The following is an 18,730-nucleotide window of genomic DNA, read 5'->3' as shown; positions in this document are numbered from 1 at the left end:
AGGAATTTTATGAATTAGTAATAGTACCCCTTGCTACTTTTGTGGTCACGTTTCCAGTTGCTTCAGTTTTGGCAGTCTGTGCATTGATAGCTTGAGTAGTATGTATTCAAATTAGCTACTACGGAGTCCAGCAAAATTTCCGAATTGGTAGGAACGTTAGGTCAGTGCCGCAAATGATTGGGGCAATTTCACTGTATGATGTGCTTCTGCATTGTCATTGTTGAAACTTGGAAATTTCCCAGCTTTTAATTTAATTTTATGGCATTTTTCTTTTTTTATTAAAGACGTGTTTATTTAGAACAAGTTGCAATGCTTTCATGTTTTGTTGCGAAAAATCTGTGTATCTGTGTCTTTTTAACTAATATCTCAAATATCTCAAATTCCAACTAGTGTATTTTTTCACAGACTTCGCTGGCACTTGTAGTTGATCTGTTCGGCAACCTTCATTAAGGACAAGCTCCGATACTTAATGTTTTGTTGGGGAAGGTGGCAGTGGGCTCATATTTTAACTTTTAAGCTTTAAAACTAACTTCCATGCTCCTCGAGCTGCCTGCTTGTACTTAAAGTAAACCTGTGGCATTTTAAAGTTTCGTCATTCTGGTACCTACAGGTCTAAGGGCTCATATGTTTTAATTTATTGGTTATAAATTGTTCTGGATGTCTTGAATTTCAGGATTCAAACTTATGCTGGAGATCCTTCTACGTATTAGCTCCAACAGTTACTACCAGGACTAATAGAGTACTCTATTAATCCTGGATCACTACATTCCTGAAGCTTCTCAGCCCATCTGGTTTAATCTGGATTATTAAATTGCGAGCCTTTTTTTTCACATTTCACATTGAGAATAGTAAAATTCCCCTAAGAGCTTATTCTTTTAAATGTGGGATTTGAATAAGTGCTGTTAAAACTGTTTTATGATGTAGCTTGGGGTTAAAAGCACTAAAGCTTTGAAAGTACTTGTCAGCAGATTCTTCAGCTAACCTGGATTTGTCTGCCTAGTTATCCTAGTGTAGTATATGAAGTGGATGGTGCCTTTTCCGAGATATTAAATGTTTTAATGTCTTAGATATCACATGCATTTCGTGATTGCAAAATTCCCCAAAATTAAAAAAAATTGCGACTAAAACATGTTTTTGAAGTATGGTAAGCAGAGCTTTGCATTTTTTAGAAAGTTTTTAACTTTGTAAAAGATTTGTAAATTTATTAAAGGTGTAAGTAGTTAGTGAAAGGCACAGAACAGAGGAACAGTGAATGTTTACGGAACAAGGCCAGCTTGAAGGCTTTCAGGAGTAGTCTTTTAAGGCAAATTTGTTCATGCTCAGTTTTGAGTACTTACTCAGGTTGGTGAAAGTTGGTTCCCAGGAGGACCGAAAAGTTTATGGAAAACTAGGGTAGCTTAGTTTAAATCGTTGCATAGCCAACCTTTGTTAGAAGGCTGCACTAGGATTCGGATTACTGACAATCTTAATTTTACACTGCATCAGATATTTAAAGATTGTTAGCTTGACGGTTATTAGGACGTTTCTCATTACGCAAGCACTTCAGCCTGTAATGTTCAATATTTGAAGGTTTACGCAAGCTACTAGGTCTAGGATAGAGTACAGAATTTAGGCCAAAGGCCAAGCGCAAGGACTACTAGGTCTAGGTGGATCAAGTTCTGCTTTCAAAGTGTTAAACTTTATGAAGATGATTGCAATGTGTTTGGAATTCATTTGATGATTTGTCACAGGTGATTCAATAAATCAACTTTGCTATAACTGACAAATCAGATGGTAAAATTTTCTTTAAATGTTTAGATAAATACCATGCAGGTGAGGAGGTAATAGTAAATGTTTGGCATAACTATAGACTTATATGGTTTATTTTCACTGGCTATAATATAAATGAGGAAGGAAGCTTTTATATAAAACCAGGTTTTTGTACTGACTTGAATACTCAGTATTGCGAGAAGTTATTTGCCTGAAACCAGTCCTATCGAGATTTTTCATTTTAATGTCGTTAGTGTGAATACCCCAGTCTTATGCATGAGATTTTGACCAGAAACTGGTCTTCATGGGAGTGAATGTTGAAATTAATCTGACTGGCAGGAAGTGGAAGAAGTAATCTGAGAATCTTGACTTTCAGATCCACAATGCTGTTTGGAGTGTTTCCACATTAGTATACACCTCGACTACAGCTTTGCTTGCTGGCTGCTTCAGTGTACACAAGACAACTGAAGCGCATGTTGAAGGCTGGAATAGAAACTTCAGTTATTGACTTGAAGTAGAAACTTGTAGGTTTAAACTAGCTCGTTTTTTAAAATTAAAGTAAATTAGTACTTTAATAACATTATTTATATTTCCCTGCATATATACTCTGCGCATGTTTGAATGGTTGTTCTGACTGTGCAGCATATATATATATATATATATATATATATATATATATATATATATATATATATATATATATATATATATATATATATATATATATATATATATATATATATATATATATATAGCACTAAATGTATTGAAACCTGAATACTAATTGTTACCTAAATCTAGGATATTCAAACGTTGGCACATGGTTATACGGAGAACATCTTCCTTGCTGAAATACAATTTGAAAATTTCATGAGGCTGGGTTTGCATAAGAGACATTTGAAAATCAATGGTATGCCTAAGTATGAAAAGTTCACTGGGGAAAAAAAACTAAGAGGTTTAGTTTGAATCAAAAGGCAACTTAAAAGGCTCCTGTTCATACCAGTAACTAAGGGCAATATTGCACAAAGAGTGCCTTGCATGACTCAAATTGACTGCCCATGAACTTTACAAAATAGCGAAGGTTTGGCCTATTTGTCTACTTTTGAGTACTAGCCTGTAGATAAACCTTGAAATGCTAAACATGAATGCTAATTATACCATTGCAGGTGACATACTTCGAAATACACAGCTTAAACTGTAACTTAAATTCCAAAGTACTCTGAAAAGTGAAGACCTGCAGCTAGCCTACACAGAGCCGGTTCTAGGTCATTTGATGGCTCGGTGGCCCTTGGTCTAGGCGAGTGGAGACTTTGGCGACCGGTCTCTCAACCCCAACCAAAAATTCAGCATGTGTATTTTAAATGCAACACAGTGCAGAAACACTATTTTAATAGTGCAAATGTTCTGGTGAAAAATGTGCAAAATTCAAAAATCAATGTAAAACTGCAATAAAAAATAGAATTCAAATGTAAAAGTTTCAGAGGAGAAATTTTGTACTTATCTGTCTGGTTATACATAGTATTCAGTAAGAAAACTTTAAAACAATGAACACAATTTGGCACAAGAACTAAATGTGGCAACAAGGCAATCTTAACAAACAGCACTAACATCTTCAATGTTCTTTTAAACTTCGAGTCTGGACTGCCTAGCGCCAAAGGAATTTATGGATTAATCAAATTATATTTTACACACTTCCTGATTAATACTTGATAATTCCAGTCCAATGAGGCGTTCCTGAGACATTGTAGATCAAAAATTTTAACAGTTTGGGGAAGCTTATCTCGGCAGATACCACAGTCACTGGAGTGGTGACAGCCATTCTCGGTACTAACCATATAATATTGGGATATACTATTGGATTTTTCTCCCCCAGAAAAAACCGCAAGTATTGTCATTAGCATTTGGGCCAAGTTGGTTACGACAGCATTTCCATAAACAGTAATAACACCACTCAATTTTACATTGTTCACTTTGGTTTGATGTACAGCCCTCCAGAGGGATGATTCCCTCTGGCGGGCCCTTGTACGGTGTTCAAAACAAGATGCTGCTTGTGTTTTTACAACTTTGTCTTTTTAGCGTTTTCTCGTCAGTATCATAGCTCATGCAGAATAGTATAGTTTTAAATTTTTTTATTGTTATTGTATGATCTTCACTTCAGGTAGTATTTTGTATATCTCCAAAGATCAGGGTTTCGGTCAGTTTTTTAGCACGCTTCCCAAAATCGTCAGTTGGCTGATCAATAAGTTTGAGAACAAATTTATTGGCAATGTCCATCATTTCTGTTCACTCTTAGTGATGTAATGTACACAGACTGCATTGAAAAAACCTGCATATTCTCTATGAAAACTGCGTTTTGGTAGTTATCTCTTTTCTGCTGTAGCCCAGCAACCAAAATCTCCTCGCACATTTGATTTGATTTTTTTGGTACTGTAATTTGGCGCTCTAGGCTGAAGCCTACATGTTGAATTAGCCAGTGAAAAAACTTTTTAAGGCAGAAGACTAAAACACAAATGCAAGTCTTGTTATTTAAGTATTTTTAGAAACTGACATTGTGAATTTTGACAATGCTATACTAGGTTGGCCTAGACTCAATGCAGAAAGTGTATCGTTCAATTATCTAGAAACCTGGTCAATAGTAATTTTCTGATGCCGATGGTACGAACTGTCGTATGTATGTGTAAGTGTTTACATAATAAAAATATGGAATGTTAGTCCATATATATAAAAGAATAAAACTAAAGAGGTCAACCAGATTGCTTGCAGGAATGTGATCAGACTAGAGACGCTAAAGATGACGTATACAATAAGTATGTAAGCTAAGATAACATGCCGTCACCTGTAGTCATTCAATTGTTTATAAACATTAGTCCAAGCTCCCTGCTTGAGACAACTACCCCGACCTATTATTCAAACGGCCTACGTGATCTGTAGCGTGTCTCATTTGATTGTGTGTTCGTATGAAACTATGTCATTGTATGTATGTTCATATGTTCGAACTACTGTCTGCTTCTTCATAACTTGTAACGGAGATGGTAGACAGGCAGAACAGAGTTAGCTATCGTCATTAGAAGACCTGTACCTCTTTACCTAAGCTTTATCATGTAGAGGAATAGGATTAGCCATCATCATTGGCAGAAGCGATCAAGCTATCGTCATAGAAGACTTGTACGATCATACCTGATCTTCATCATGTAAAACTTCAGAAATTATATCTATTTTTATACTTAGTGTTTTCTACAAGAACCTCACCGAACCATGAGTTTAACACATCGTCGTAAAGATAATACCGACTTCGTAAGTGATCTACAAAACCCCAGACACTCCATTGAAGATGGAAGTGCAATACCAACCGACTTAGCGTATAGATTATCGCTAGTCTAACATTACCTCATAGGGCGCCTTATCATACAAGGCACAAGCCCTAATATTTGGTGGCCAGCGGACCAGAAGAACTCTACAACGTCCTACGAAGAAAAAACCAGAATAATAAATCATGTATCATAAGAAGTCAACGACGACGAAAGCAGCAGATTCTTCAAGCAACCTAGTATCATCATTAGTGAGCGACTTCAGAAAACAACAAGATTCGTCAAGCAACTTAGTATCATCGTTAGTGAATAACTTCAAGAAACAAAACCGACGTGTCCTTTTCCTACGGCAACGGAAGCTTCGTCTCTCAATAGAATCATTCAAGAAAACATCGTTAGTGAGCGTTTCCGGCACTGCAAGAAACAAACCGAACGCGTCTGCAGCATCGGATCTTCAAGGGCTCGAATCATCGAAACAACGCGCACGGGGGAAACTGAAGCCAAACCAGGTCGTCCGCTAAATAGAGAAGGAGGACCAAGGCCGTGTGTCGTTATCGGAACACCGTGACTTCCCACAAAAGCAAGCTAAGTACAATTTTTTATTCATTTGGAGTAACTTTGAGTGTTTCCTTTACAGGTCGAATTTCGTTATTCCTGTGGCTGAAGTTACGAGACATTCTTAATCTTACTTTTTTACAGAAATTATCTACATCATTGAGATTTCGCTACTGCGAGTTTTTATCTTTGAGTGTCTGTTTCCAGAAGTTCTACTGAAATATCATAATCATATACTATGTTAATTTTATCATTTTGGGTGATTATTAATCCCTTACGTAACAAATCATATTAAACAGTGAATATGCGTTTACGCAGTGGACGTCTGTATTTATACAGATGCATGGATAGGGTCGTTAAGCACCGTAGTGATTAGAAAACACACAAAAACAAGTGGAACACCCGTACAAATCTATATAAATTAGAGGTAACACTATTTCGGGTCATGACAATAAATGCTCCTTTGCAAAGTCCCGATCGCAGTTTTAGCCTTGAGTTTTTGAGTTATATAAAATATCGAACCTCAATGACTCAACTTAACTTTAAAAATACGGCTGGATTGCAAGGAATAACATGTCTGTAAAAAACTTTCATCAGGCTAAATGCGCTGACCAGGATCCCTCACTATTTCAAATTTTAGCAAAGAATGAAGTACAAACAGTTAAAATTGTATGCAGTAGTGATAACTTGTCTTATTAGTAATCGCTCAGTTCCTAATAGTTCGTCATTCATTGCTTTATACGTAACCAGTAACATAATGCTAAAAACACACAATACGTTGGCGATGGTAATAAAGAGAAGGATCCTAATTATTACAAAAAAGAAATAGAAACAGTAGCCCGCTCAGAATCAAACAAGCAAACTCGGTGACTGTGTCACCTAGTCAAGCGGTCAAGGTTAGTCAAAAACTGCCGAAGTGTTCAAAACATAGCAAATTCCACACAATAAGCGACTCTAGCAGAGTGGGGAAAAGCGATGTTGGTTCATACATACCGATATCTTTTTGAACTAAAAAGGATTTTTCCTATGCATCACACGACAGTATCAAGTAATCAGAGCAGGTTCTAGTAATTTTAATACATTAAGTTATAATAAATACTGGTGGATTAAGCCCAACTGTACGCGCCGTAAAAATTAGAATATCTTGTTTTATTTCTTTAATACACGTAATATCTTGTATTTACGGACTCACCGTCTGTTGTTCGAACTTCCCTAATGAGAAGTCCGGATAAGCGAGCGCTTACAGATACCTCTATAGTTATAAAAAACATTGATCTGTATCTAGTGTAATTGTAAGATTCATCTAGGGGTATACAAAATATTATCTTACATCCTGCAAAATAAGGCGTGTTTATCAAAGGAAAATCCTATAAACCTTCAAACATTAAAATCCGTTTGAACAAAAATGAGACAGTTAATCAAATAATAACTTATATAAAGGAACTACATTTGTCCCTAAATCGTAACATGTTCAAATGACCCAACAGAATTCTCCCACAACCGCAGTCGCAATTTGCACGCAAAATCTCGAGAAGCATGCAACCTCGAATGTCTTAGTGCGTGTATAAAGACTTTGCTGGGAAATGAAATTTTTAATCCTTCCCGACACTCTGAAATATAACGATTTCCGCGAACAAAGCCCTAAAAGTATACATATCGTGGATACGGAAGTTATAAATATCGCATTTTTATTGTTGCTAATTTTTAATCACGCCCAACCAGTCGTGGATGAATCTCTCTGATAATCTATCTAAAGTAATATCCGTAAAGTCATTCAAGCAGAGGTGATTCAGCAGAAATTTTTTTTATCTTTCACCTGAATACCAGGAAGTTTCTCCACTAGCGAGTGATCTCTGGGAGAAAAACGGATGTCATTGAAAACAAAATACGGTCTAAGGACAAACATAAAGCTATATACGTACCTTCGCATAGACTCTCAATGAAATTTCAAAATAGAGATAAATGACGGAGTTGAAAAATGTTAGTAATAGGAGTCATTAGGAAATCAAATAAGCCCATATAATTTTTCCCTCAAACGTCATGCCATAAAAGATCGGACTTGGCGTATCTGCGTAGATTACTGTCGCTTAAACAAGGAAACGACTTCCGATAGTTTCCAGTGCGATGTACCGACGACATCTTATCTCTGTTAGGTTAGAATAAATTTTTTTTCACCAACTTGGACTTACTTAAATGCTTTTACCTGATACCATTACCTAAGTGATTGTACCTCATACACCGTTTTCAGCACACCCAGGGGACATTATCAATTTTTACGCATGCCTCCGGCTTACGTTGCGCCCCAAATTACAATATAGTGTTTGGAGACTTTTAGGGGATAACCTACATGCCTATATGGATGATCTTGTAATCTTTTCTAATACCTTAGAAGTACATTCACATAAAGTAGAGCTAGTGCTACAGAGACAAAGACAAATAATCTCAGAGTAAAATATCTAAATGTGAGTTTTTTTAAAACCGAACATGTTTATCTAGGTTTTATGTGTCTAGTCAAGGTCTTAAAGTAGTCCGTGGTAAGGTGTCGGCTATTCATAACTTCCGGTACCTATTAACGTAAAAGGGGGATACAGCACTTTTGCGCTGTAGTGGGTATTACAATCGTATGTAAATATGTAACTCTTCAATCATGACAGCTCCTTTAACAGCTGTAGGTCTGTGACGAGGAAAACCCGAAGAACACAGCAGATGACTAACGACCAGGTAGTAATAATAATCTCTTTCATACCAATCGTCATAAACTGGTTGCATTCCGTCATCCAGGGTTCCATAGTATGTCACAGAAAGCCAAATCACTATTTTACTGGCCTACAATGCTTACAGATATAAAAAGCACATAACTAATTGTAACATGTGTCATGAAAACAAGGGATACACTAAGACACCTGTCAGTTTAGGAGCCTATCCTGTGCCAAATCAATCCTTGAAAGAATATACTTAGAATTATTAACAGAATTACGAGTCTGACAGAGGGAAAAAAACACTTCTTAGTGTTAATAGTTCCTTGACACGTTATATAGAATTAATAGCACTAAAAACAAACACCGCAATTGAGTGCGTTACGAATATTTATGAGTGCTAAATCAGTAAATATGGAATTCAACACATAATAATCTGTGACTCGGGTGGTGTAAATCAATAATAATCTCCTTAACACGTTGTGTGAATTCCTTTCCATTAAGAAAACCAATAATATATTTGATCACCCAGAGTCAATCGGTTTGGTAGAATAACGGATAATTAAATAGGAAGTGTCAATGTCTTACGAGTTACAACTCGTGATATTGGATCCGACCGGATTATAGCGGTTCTCGCGGTTTTAAATACCTTTATCATATATATCTTGTATCTATAGAATTGATGCCGCAAGTAGCCTTATACGGTACGTCGCTAGAACACTTTTCCACATATTCAAGCCAACCATTAATTTATCAAATATATATATATATAAATAAATAAATATAAATATAAAATAAAAAAATAAATATGGATACAAGTGGAGTCAATATAATACACTCCGTAAGAAGTCGGAAGGGTTACAAATTATAATAAAAAAGGAATCACGATAATATCAATAAGCAAAACGTAGCCATTAAATATCCAAATATATATGCGTAAAGATTTGAACTCTAACTTAACGCTTTAGTAATGACAAATAAGCTAAAAGTTCAAACACATATCCAAAACCTACTGACATATTGTCTGTCCCGGTGATTTATATTCGTAGTCAATGAAAAAAAAAAAATAAATAAATAAATAAACTAATAATAAATAAAATAAAATAAAATAAAATAAAAGAGATTTTAAAGTCAGGAAGTCTAGAAGTGAAAATGTTATCTATGGAATAATCCTATATGAATCTTATACAGGGCTAATAATATATATAGAATTTGTATGGAAACCTTTTTCATATAGTTTGAATAAGGAATATTTATTTAACATAATGCCAACATGAAACTAATATATTGTTCAATTTTGGTACTGTTGTTTTTTTTTTTCAGACATTCTTCTCATGCGGGTGGAGAATTAAAACACTAAAATATCATTTGAAAATACTAAAGTCGTATCTCTTACAGCAAGTAACGTAACTCTTAGCTGGCTGAGAGCAATCTCCTGCCAAGTGACGACGTCATCATTGCCGTATCAGCATTTGTTCCTTTTAACCTCAATAATCTGCTTACACAGGCTTCATCTGTGTGTCGTCTCTGCTTGCAAAAGCAGATTGACTGGAGAAAGGAATGCTCAGCTCATGAACTTCGCATGTGGTTCATAGGTCACATGACAGGCCACATAACATATTCTTATCCGTGTGTGTAATGCAATTAGTTAAGGACTTGTAATCATTTTAAAATTAATGAACAATATAAGCAAATAGAATTTCTATAACAACAAAATGAATTAATTTTTTTTTCTGAACCTCATAGACAATTAGTCAATAATTCAGCTTATGACATGGGTAAACGGACATTTAGAATTATCAAGTTGTGGATAAGAAATATTTACTTGCAACATTAGCCTATTACAATTCAAGTAAATCACATTCATGGGAAAATGTCACATTTTCTTGGAAAAAACCAAAGTTTATATAGAAATTAGTTACATAGTGGGTTTTTTTCGTTGCATCTCCTACCTATTAATAATGTTTTTAAAATTAACCTCAGAAGATGCGCGCGAGAATATTGAATATGAAACTTTTGTTAGGGCACATAGAATCATGATTAATCTTCTCTTTGACTCTTATGTTGCCTGGCAATCTTACAAATAGCTCCATTTTCCACTTCTTTGTCTAGTAACTTACTACCAGTAATATCGAATTTTCTTTGAGATTCGTAATGATATCAATTTATTTTTTATAATTCTGGATATTTTTACAAGTCATCATAGACCTGGATAGGTTCACTCATTGTTAATGCCATGGATAAAAAAGTTTGTACAGCGGACTCTTTTGAATTCCGAAATATCAGCGAATTCATGTGGGTTAAGTCTGGTCTAAATGGCTCTCTCCCCTCCCCTGTATTTGGATGTCGTCGGAATTTACTTTGCCCTTGTGACAAGTATAATTTCACTTGCAGGCTGATTAATGGAACCTGGTTACAGTATCCTGCAGTACGAGAATTTCACATCGCAACTTCGAAAAAAAAATCGTTCGTCGTGGCGGACGACTACAGTCAAGTAACAACCGCCTACAATGTGAAAGGAATTTCATGGACTTCTTCGACCGACACCGTATCTCGTCGTTAATCTCGTTTTAATGCGGAATGCTCCAGCGGCTGTCGGAATTCGACTACAAAAAGGGACATACTTCCGACAATTACGACCCGAAGGATATTCAACTCTACTTTGCTGGCGAAGGACTCGTGCTGGGATGATCTATTCATCGCGAACGTAATCGTGTAGCTTAGGATGCAGAGAATAAGTATGAGCGCAATATAGAATGTTGGACCCGCCCAGGCAAATTTTCCCCTTGTTTCAACCATTGAAAAAGGCCGTTTCATTGGCTATAAGTGGTTGTCTGGAACTGTGTAATGGACGAAAAGTTGTTCGAACGCTAGTTAAAAGTGAAGTAGTATAACCTCGGTCATGTATCCTATATATATAAAGTATCATGTATCCTATATATAAATGATCATAAATAACAGAATCGAAATATATTTTTTGCGTGTACGCAATAGGAATCTCTTATATATAATTGATCATAAATAACAGAGTCGAAATATATCTTTGTGTGTACGCAATAGGAATCTCTTATATAAATGATCATAAATATCAGAATCTAAATATATCTTTGCGTGTACGCAATAGGAATCTATTTAAAGTGCACATATATTAATCATAATTATATGAATCCATATACATATGTATAAACAAATCAGGTAGCCTATAATCAATCTGTTACCTTATATCTTACCATTATCTGCAGTTATTTATGAGTTAATATATGAATTAATGAATCAGATATATAACATTTAGCATAAAAATCAACGAATCAATCAGCATAAACATTAATAATGTTATCAATTCATATATGAAAATTTTTATCAGTTAAAATATGATTTTTATCATGTTAATCTTCATTCTATGCAATTATCAGAGTACATTAGTATTTTCTGTAGCATAAGTATCTTAAAGAGATGAAGTGAAAAAACTGTATCATTATATATCATGTGATCACTATTATTTACCAATATCATTGTTTTATATTTTACTACTTGAATCAATTCATGTATACCATGAATTTTTATTTACTTATATATATATATATTCACATAGTGTCTGTATCACACTCCTATAAGTCAAATGCAAGTCAAGTTTGAGTAATATTCAGTAGTTGGTTTTGGTAGCTGACCGAGCTAATGTAAGTGTTTACATAATAAAAATATGGAATGTTAGTCCATATATATAAAAGAATAAAACTAAAGAGGTCAACCAGATTGCTTGCAGGAATGTGATCAGACTAGAGACGCTAAAGATGACGTATACAATAAGTATGTAAGCTAAGATAACATGCCGTCACCTGTAGTCATTCAATTGTTTATAAACATTAGTCCAAGCTCCCTGCTTGAGACAACTACCCCGACCTATTATTCAAACGGCCTACGTGATCTGTAGCGTGTCTCATTTGATTGTGTGTTCGTATGAAACTATGTCATTGTATGTATGTTCATATGTTCGAACTACTGTCTTGCTTCTTCATAACTTGTAACGGAGATGGTAGACAGGCAGAACAGAGTTAGCTATCGTCATTAGAAGACCTGTACCTCTTTACCTAAGCTTTATCATGTAGAGGAATAGGATTAGCCATCATCATTGGCAGAAGCGATCAAGCTATCGTCATAGAAGACTTGTACGATCATACCTGATCTTCATCATGTAAAACTTCAGAAATTATATCTATTTTTATACTTAGTGTTTTCTACAAGAACCTCACCGAACCATGAGTTTAACACATCGTCGTAAAGATAATACCGACTTCGTAAGTGATCTACAAAACCCCAGACACTCCATTGAAGATGGAAGTGCAATACCAACCGACTTAGCGTATAGATTATCGCTAGTCTAACATTACCTCATAGGGCGCCTTATCATACAAGGCACAAGCCCTAATATATGTAGTGAAACTTGCCCATGAAATATTTTCCAAAGTAAATTTAAGTGTGAATTTTAACCAAGTTTGAATAAGATGGGAGGCATCATTGTAAGAACTAAAATTTACATTAGCAGTAAAATTCAGCTTCATTAACAACCCGTATGCCAAACATCATGGAAATGGTTGATTCTTCCCCCACACATAGGCTTTGAGAGTTGACAACTGTTTTCGTATCTCAAATATTACTTGTAAAAAGTTTGAAAATTTCGTAATTTTACTGAGGTTATAGAAATCTTATTAATTGGTGAATAAGGGATCAAATTTTTTGGTTGAAATTCAGAATTTCCAATGGCTGTTTTTTTTTTCTTTAGCGGGAATGATTAAAACTATTTCAGACAGTGAGTGGTGTAGGTGGTGTTGAAACAGGGCGGGCGGTGGTGGTTTAATTTAATGGCCTTTCAACTTATTGGAAGCTACATGTATAATACTTGGAAATTTTAAGGTAAACTGTAGCGTAAATTCTACAGAATTTTAAAACTTGCCTGTAGTGGATCAACACCATATTTATCGAGCTTTAACGTTTACTGCTGTTCAAGTAATTTGCATTCATTCAGATATAGCGCGCGCTCTCAATATTCTGTAGGAAGTTAGATATAGGTCACTTGATTTGCGCTCCAGTCATTTTTCAGTTTTAATTCTGTGCCTGTAACTATTTGAAATGATGAAACTATTATCTTAAGGTATTAAGTTTTAGGCTCGAATATAACTGGCTCTAATATAACTGGAGACTTTGTTTTATTTAACTTTGGCGCAAAATCATAATGCTGAAGAAATTCTTCAGCAGTTTTATTATGAGTGTTTATTTACACTAATCTTATTTTCCCGATACGGGATGGTGATGGAATTTGAGGCCACCATTCTTCGGGTATTCAATATTACGGGCACATCTGGCAGCAGTAATGAGTGATGGGTATGCCATGACTAATCCCAGGCTTGTTTGCTAGCTGTTCCTTTAATTGTATCAGTTTACCTAGTTTTTTCACTGGTTTTAAGATGATGTTTAATTCACTATCAGGATAAAGTGAAATGTAACTAAGTTTTTGTTTTAAATTTAAATTTTGATTTACTGGAGAATGCTTGTTTACTGGATATTATCCACCTGAAGTAGGGTAGTTCAGTTCACCCAGGAAATAGGGGAAAGTAACTTCAATATTTGTTCTAAATTAAAATATTTACTGGATCCTATTGGAGTTCTTTGAATTGTATAATGGCATCATGTTATCAATGACAGCGGTCTATATAATGAAAACCTGAATCTTTTGATGTTTTCCAGGAATGGCCACTGGAATGTTGGAAGCTGCTACCACCAATATTTTTCAGGAATGGATATTGGATTTTTTAGCGCTGGACACTTGGAATTGTTGGAAACTACTACTAAGTATTTTTTAGCGGTTAGTATACCGTTGTATGCTTTGCTTACCACTTTTGTTGACTAACATTAATGTAATTTTCAGTATAAAATAGCTTTTGATAAGGGTTGATTCTTAGAATGTTATTGCTGTCATCGTTAAGATAACATTTTACTTAAAATGCTAGGAATTCTGTATATAGAAAACTTTAAGGAAGCGTCTCTAGTAAATTTGAACAAGTAATGTATAATGGTCTTGGTCTTGATTCCGTTTATAGCGGTTTTTAAATGTCTGCTGTTTAAAATAATTTTATAGCAGTTTAAAATTCTACTTATAGTAGTAAAGTACTTTCCTTATAGGTGATTAGATATTAAAATCCAGGATAATGTCCTTACACTTAATTTAAACTTTCCATTTCAGTAGTTGATTTTTCCAGGCCAGTTCGGAAAGATTACGAGGAGATTTAAAGCTGACATGTTAAAAGTATGAAGAACATAACCTGGAAGAGACTTTTTGTAGCGCGCGAGGTCATTTTAATTCGCAGACATTTTTGAAGAATAATTATTCAAGGCATATTTCTCCATGCAAGGAAAGTATTCATCGGTATGAATTGTAAGACAGCTACGATAAGAGTGAAGTTTTCACGTGCTAAGAACTCGAAGTGGGAATAATGTAGTAAAAAAAGACTACGAAGCAGAGGAGAGAAAGTTACTATTATATCTCTATTATTACGTTTACAAATAATTTTTAAAAAGTTAATTTCTCCTTTCTTAATTACTTTTTCTGGCATTAACGACCTAAACTCTCGAGGTTAATTAACTATATTACCAAAAGGTCTATAAAAATAAATAACTTCTCTTAAGGGTTGCAATTTTTTACTTAATGGTGTTAATCTAAAAAATTCTTTGAATGGTTCACCCTTCTCTCTCCTTCACAGTTTGGGGGGCGAGAAAATCCAATGGTTCTTTCCCTCTCTCCTTTGGGGTTTAACAGCATAGTTTTAACTCCAATTCTGTTTTCTAACGGTGACGACCTCTAGTTTACGTATGAGGATAGTGATCCTTTTTCTGGTGGTGACGACCCTCCTTCACGTTTCGGGGTGTTGATCATTCTCTCCTTAACTTGGTATCCGAGTGTTGTGACCACACTTCATTGTGCTTAGAAATTTTGCTTGAGTTCGTGTATTCTAGTTGGGGAACTTATTTTTCTCTCGCCTTCAATTCTGCCTACTATGAGATTCAGGGCCTCTGTAACACGGTTGCTCCTTATCAAAGCATCGGATGTAGCTGAAAGTTGACATATATATATTGTACAACCACACAAATTTTGTCACCATTATCAATAACCTAAACCCGATAGTTTTGATTTTTTATAGAGTAAAAATTATCTAGCCGACGCCATGTCCAATAATAACGAGCCAAGAGTCGAAAAACATTCATTACGTAAGCAAGGTAAACACACAGTTTTACGAAATGTTGCCCCGCCCATCCAGCAGACAAACTCATTCACCTTGTTTCATCGGCTCTGAAACCCATAGTAGTCAAGAAGGCTAACAGGATTTGGAATTGTCCCCGTGGTTGCAAAACTTAAATTTGCCTTAAGACTTACTACTTTATACGGTCAAGAAAAAGCCTGTGCCCATACTTACTGTAGCCTGAATAGTTAATTATTCAGTTTCTAGCTTATATCCAATGTTTATGGTCTGATTTGTATTAAGCGTAACGTGATTATAATACTTGCAATGTCATTCAGGATTTTGAACCTTTCCATTAACTATTCACTATGCCACCAAGAGAGAGGGAAAGAGATTGTATGTAAACAGTCTTTATATAACTATTTTTAAAATAATATTTTTATCCAAAGTAAATACAAGCTTATATGTGCTAAAATCTCCAGCAGACCAACGGATCATCCGATATAATTTTTTTTCTTTTTTAGGCCGTACGACCGTGTTGGATATAAAGACTATGAATGGTGGAACGATACATAGTAGTGGGTGGGGTATGTGTGCTAGCGTAGTAATACTACTGTAGCAGTACTGCCGCCGCAACAGTAGTAATAGCAGTTAACGTTTAGGCCAACTGCTGGGATTCTTGAGGATCATTTAGCACTTCTTACAACTAATCGAGAAATGAGTTTTTATAGCCAGAAGTTAAATTTTCTAATCCAACAATGCCCATGATAGCCTTCAGTTTTATCCTGATATAACGAGGCCAAAGTGGGTGGATCCTCATGTAGTCATCATTCTGACTATAATTATTGGTGAAGGTTTAAAGCCAAAATACGGCACCGGCTATTTTTTTTTTTTTTTTCAGTAAATAGGTAGATAGCCAATAAATAAAAATTGCTTGACATTGGATATAGCAGTTATCAAATCTAGCTTGTCTACTATGTTTTTGAAAATTACCAACTAGTAGAGGAAAAGACCCCATATAGACTCCACTTTTCTAGCCCCGCCCCCCGCCCCCCACCCCCCCACCCCCCGGGGCGTGGCTACCCCCTCACCTCCTGATTGGCTCATGTACGTACGTGAGGCCTAAAAAGGGCGGGGCAACCCCCAAAACAAAAACCCCCCAAAAGGGCGTGGCCACCCCGACCCCATATAGACTCCACTTGTCTGGGGGGTGTGGCCACCCTGACCCCATATAGACTCACTATTCTGGGGGGCGTGGCCACCCCTGACCCCAAATTGACTCCATTTGTATTATAAGCTCATGTACGTACATGAGCTCATAATTGACTCCATATGTATGATAAGTTCATGTACGTACATGAGCTCATAATTGATCCATTTGTCTTACAAGCTCATGTACGTACATGAGCTCATATTAGGGGGGCGTGGCCTCCCCTAACCCCAAATCGACTCCACTTTTACTTTTCTACCCCTGTGACGTCACATAACTATAAGGGATAAAACCATCCTTTCAACCCTCCACTATTCTGGGGGGCGTGGCCACCCCTGACCCCAAATTGACTCCATTTGTCTTACAAGCTCATGTACGTACATGGGCTCATATTAGGGGGGCGTGGCCTCCCCAACCCCAAATAGACTCCACTTTTCTACCACTGTGACGTCACATAACTATAAGGGAATAAAACCATCCTTTCACCCTCCACTATTCTGGGGGGCGTGCCACCCCTGACCCCAACATAATTGACTCCATTTGTCTAACAAGCTCATGTACGTACATGAGCTCATATTAGGGGGGCGTGGCCTCCCCTAACCCCAAATCGACTCCACCTTTCCTACCCCCTGTGACGTCACGTAACTCTAAGGGAATAAAACCATTCTTTCAACCCCTGACATACCCCCTGTGACGTCACGTAAAACTCCGGGAATAAAAACCGACATTTCAAGCCCTCACCCCAAATTGACTCCACCTTTCCTACCCCCTGTGACGTCACGTAACTCTCCGGGAATAAAACCAACATTTCAACCCCTCACCCCAAATTGACTCCACTATTCTACCCTGTGACGTCACGTAACTCTCTGGGAATAAAACCATTCTTTCAACCCCTGACCCCAAATTGACTCCACCTTTCCTACCCCCTGTGACGTCACGTAACTCTACGGGAATAAAAACCAAAATTTCAACCAATCACCCCAAATTGACTCCACTATTCTACCACTGTGACGTCACGTAACTCTCTGGGAATAAAACCATTCTTTCAACCCCCGACCCCAAATTGACTCCACCTTTCCTACCCCCTGTGACGTCACGTAACTCTCCGGGAATAATAACCAACATTTCACCCTCACCCCAAATTGACTCCACTATTCTACCCTTGTGACGTCACATAACTCTCTGGGAATAAAACCATTCTTTCAACCCCTCACCCCAAATTGACTCCACCTTTCCTACCCCCTGTGACGTCACATAACTCTCCGGGAATAAAAACCAACATTTCAAACCCCACCCCAATTTGACTCCACTTTTCTACCCCTGTGATGTCACGTAACTCTACGGGAATAAAACTTGACCCCACCCCGACCCCAAATAGACTCAGTTCACTGTTTTTTGCGACTCATGTCCCCTTTAATTGTTTTCAAAGTAACCGGGACGTTTACCTCATCCTCCTCCTATAAAATCTCTAAATTTATATATGCACATTGCGAATATACTCCTCATCCCTTTCCCTCCCTCCCTCCCTCATCCCTCTCTCCTCTCAGCCGTTACATTTTGTTTTATATATATATATACACAGCTGCTTAGATATTCAGAGTATCGTGATAAAAGGATATTTGGCGACTGACTTCATCCACATGTGATATCTCCCCAATAACCATATCAGAGTCAATGTTATCTGATGATGAATCACGCACACACACACACATATGAAGAAACGAGACCTTATCGCCATATTTGCCCAGCTGACTTCACCCCAACGTGAAATTTTATTTTTCATAGAATTTGAGTCATAATCTAGGTGGCGAACACAAGGACAAAGGTACACATTTCAATTTTGTTTATTTATTATACCGAGTTTGAAAGAGGTTGAAAAATCAAATTACAGACGGAATTGTTATTTTATATTTATAACCAATCCTAAATACAGGGGAATGAATTAATATTCCATACAAATACATACATTAGAAAAAAACT

General features: G+C 36.4%; 1 long non-coding RNA gene across 1 annotated transcript in view; it reads left to right on the top strand.

Moving 5' to 3' along the window:
• The window catches only part of LOC135202701 (uncharacterized), a 45,547-nt gene extending 29,029 nt beyond the window's left edge, over nt 1–16,518 (top strand). Inside the window, exons 2-4 of the long non-coding RNA XR_010311792.1 lie at nt 2,126–2,273; nt 14,051–14,168; nt 14,547–16,518. This is a non-coding gene — a long non-coding RNA (uncharacterized LOC135202701). The remainder of the gene's footprint in view (nt 1–2,125; nt 2,274–14,050; nt 14,169–14,546) is intronic.
• Nucleotides 16,519–18,730: the final 2,212 nt, after the last annotated feature.

Source organism: Macrobrachium nipponense, chromosome 33, assembly GCF_015104395.2.
Source record: "Macrobrachium nipponense isolate FS-2020 chromosome 33, ASM1510439v2, whole genome shotgun sequence".
Lineage (NCBI taxonomy): Eukaryota > Metazoa > Arthropoda > Malacostraca > Decapoda > Palaemonidae > Macrobrachium > Macrobrachium nipponense.
This window is presented reverse-complemented; position numbering and strand designations above follow the sequence as displayed.